Source organism: Schistocerca nitens, chromosome 7, assembly GCF_023898315.1.
Source record: "Schistocerca nitens isolate TAMUIC-IGC-003100 chromosome 7, iqSchNite1.1, whole genome shotgun sequence".
Classification (NCBI taxonomy): domain Eukaryota; kingdom Metazoa; phylum Arthropoda; class Insecta; order Orthoptera; family Acrididae; genus Schistocerca; species Schistocerca nitens.
The window spans coordinates 572,421,514-572,424,547 of NC_064620.1; the positions used below are offsets into that span (position 1 = coordinate 572,421,514).

The 3,034-nt window shown below is 44.1% G+C and overlaps 1 non-coding gene across 1 annotated transcript; it reads left to right on the forward strand.

Annotated features, from left to right (window-relative positions):
* The first annotated feature begins 2,471 nt into the window (after positions 1–2,471).
* Positions 2,472–2,546, forward strand: Trnat-cgu (transfer RNA threonine (anticodon CGU)). Its single transcript has one exon. It is a non-coding gene; the product is annotated as a tRNA-Thr (tRNA).
* The last annotated feature ends 488 nt before the right edge of the window (positions 2,547–3,034 follow it).

Consider the following 3,034-nt stretch of genomic DNA (forward strand, 5'->3'; position numbering starts at 1 on the left):
GACAGAGAACTCATTCGTCATTCACTCAAAAATAAAATGGTCACAAACCTTATTTCAGAGGCAAAATTATATTGATTCATTTCCATACATGTTCCGTTTGGTGTTGGTTCCAAGTCTCTTGCAATTAGTTTGTACAGTTTTATCTTTCTCTTTACTATCGCGCTAGCGGCACAAACTATACTCTTTCCTAGCTCGCTTTAGCGCGAAGAAGGATAAATAAAACTCTTTTAGCAATCCGATACTCTTCAAACGAATACTTCCGAAGCTGTTCCTCTCTCTCTCTATAACTATAATAACCATGGAGCATACATTTTCGTACCTCTGTTGTTCCAAGGAATAAACGTACTAGAAAAATACCTTGGCGTCGACGAGCTGTCGGCGCATATATTACTAGGAAATCTGATCAGATACTTTTCAAACGTAAATAAATGTGGATGATTTGATTGACCATTATTACTTATTGCGTGATAGAGGGTAATTTTCCAGTGGGTAGATTACAATGGGGGGGTCTGTTCAGTACAAATTTTATAACTGATTTCAAACTAACTTTCCGATGAGATAGAGACTCAAATTTTAAACATAGCTCAGAAATGGGTGCTATTCTTTTCTCATGTGTGGTGGTGAGTACTTTGTGTATCCCTGCCATTTCCCTCCTACCTGTACCAGTCGCAAATTGTTCGTGGGAAGAACGATTGATTGTTAGCCTCCACGTGAACTCGAATTTCTCTAATTTTTACCTTTGTGGTCTTTTCGTGAGATAAGCATAGGAGGAAGTAACATACTGGCTGTGTCAGGTGAACAGAAACTGAAGTAATCCTGAAATGTACCACATGTCCCTGTTGTAATCACATCAAAATGTATGAAATCGATTGAAACATTTCACACATTCAAGACTAAAAAAAAGGAAAGAAGGAATTATTATTTAACAATGATTTTTTAATATACATAGTTGTTAAACCCCTTAGAAATACTACTGGAAATTTTTAATCGTGGATTTGTAGTTGCTATGAATATACTCGTATGATTTAAAACGAAAAACGTGGGGCTCATCCAATGGATAACTGATTCACGAGCAGTTCATGTCCTTGCTATTACATTACTTCCTGACGAACGAGCGGCCGGCCGTGTGGCCGAGCGGTTCTAGTCACTTCAGTCCGGAACAGCCCTGCTGCTACGGTCGCAAGTTCGAATCCTGCCTCGGGCATGGAAGTGTGTTATGTCCTTAGGTTAGTTAGGTTTAAGTAGTTCTAAGTCTAGGGGACTGATGACCTCAGATGTTAAGTCCCATAGTGCTCAGAGCCATTTGAACCATTTTGAACGAACGAGCGAGGTGGCGCAGTGGTTAGCACACTGGACTCGCATTCGAGAGGACGACGGTTGAAACCCGAGTACGGCCATTCTGATTAAGATTTTCCGTGATTTCCCTAAATCACTTCAGGCAAATGCCGGGATGGTTCCTTTCAAAGGGCACGGCCGACTTCCTTCCCCATTCTTCAGTAATCCGATGGGTCCGATAACCTCACTGTTTGGTCCCCTACCCGAATCAACCAGCCAAACTAACTGATCCCTGAGTAGTTACCTCCTTACCATTGTGTATTGCATGCGTCCCACATTTTTCGTTTTAAATTTTACAGGAATTTTCATAGATATCAAAAGTCCAGTCATAAAAACTCACAACCATCTGTATGGGGTTAGGAATCTACACTGGGCTAGAAGAAATTATTTTAGTCCGATTTTAAAACGTGATATTTTAGAAATTCATTTTTACTCAAATAATTTTTAATGTGAAACTTCCTGGCAGTTTAAAACTGTGTGCCCGACCGAGACTCGAACTCGGGACGTTTGCCTTTCGCGGGCAAGTGTTCTACCATCTGAGCTACCGAAGCACGACTCACGACCGGTACTCACAGCTTTACTTCTGCCAGTACCTCGTCTCCTACATTCCAAACTTTACAGAAGCTCTCCTGCGAACCTTGCAGAACTAGCACTCCTGAAAGAAAGGATATTGCGGAGACATGGCTTAGCCACAGCCTGGGGGATGTTTCCAGAATGAGATTTTCACTCTGCAGCGGAGTGTGCGCTGATATGAAACTTCCTGGCAGATTAAAACTGTGTGCCCGACCGAGACTCGAACACGGGTCGTGGGTCGTGCTTCGTGAGTCGTGAGTCGTGCTTCGGTAGCTCAGATGGTAGAGCACTTGCCCGCGTAAGCCAAAGGTCCCGAGTTCGAGTCTCGGTCGGGCACACAGTTTTAATCTGCCAGGAAGTTTCATATCAGCGCACACTCCGCTGCAGAGTGAAAATCTCATTCTGGAAACATCCCCCAGGCTGTGGCTAAGCCATGTCTCCGCAATATCCTTTCTTTCAGGAGTGCTAGTTCTGCAAGGTTCGCAGGAGAGCTTCTGTAAAGTTTGGAAGATAGGAAACGAGGTACTGGCAGAAGTAAAGCTGTGAGTACCGGTCGTGAGTCGTGCTTCGGTAGCTCAGTTGGTAGAGCACTTGCCCGCGTAAGGCAAAGGTCCCGAGTTCGAGTCTCGGTCGGGCACACAGTTTTAATCTGCCAGGAAGTTTCATATCAGCGCACAGTCCGCTGCAGAGTGAAAATCTCATTCTGGAAACATTCCCCAGGCTGTGGCTAAGCCATGTCTCCGCAATATCCTTTCTTTCAGGAGTGCTAGTTCTGCAAGGTTCACAGGAGAGCTTCTGTAAAGTTTGGAAGGTAGGAGACGAGGTACTGGCAGAAGTAAAGCTGTGAGTACCGGTCGTGAGTCGTGCTTCGGTAGCTCAGATGGTAGAGCACTTGCCCGCGAAAGGCAAACGTCCCGAGTTCGAGTCTCGGTCGGGCACACAGTTTTAATCTGCCAGGAAGTTTCATATCAGCGCACACTCCGCTGCAGAGTGAAAATCTCATTCTGGAATTTTTAATGTATTTCTTCCCCACCGAAGAAGTAGCTATGAAAACAAAAAAAAGATTCAGGAGTGAAAGGGCGAAACGATAACCTTCGATAATCACATTTCTGTCCTCAACGAATGT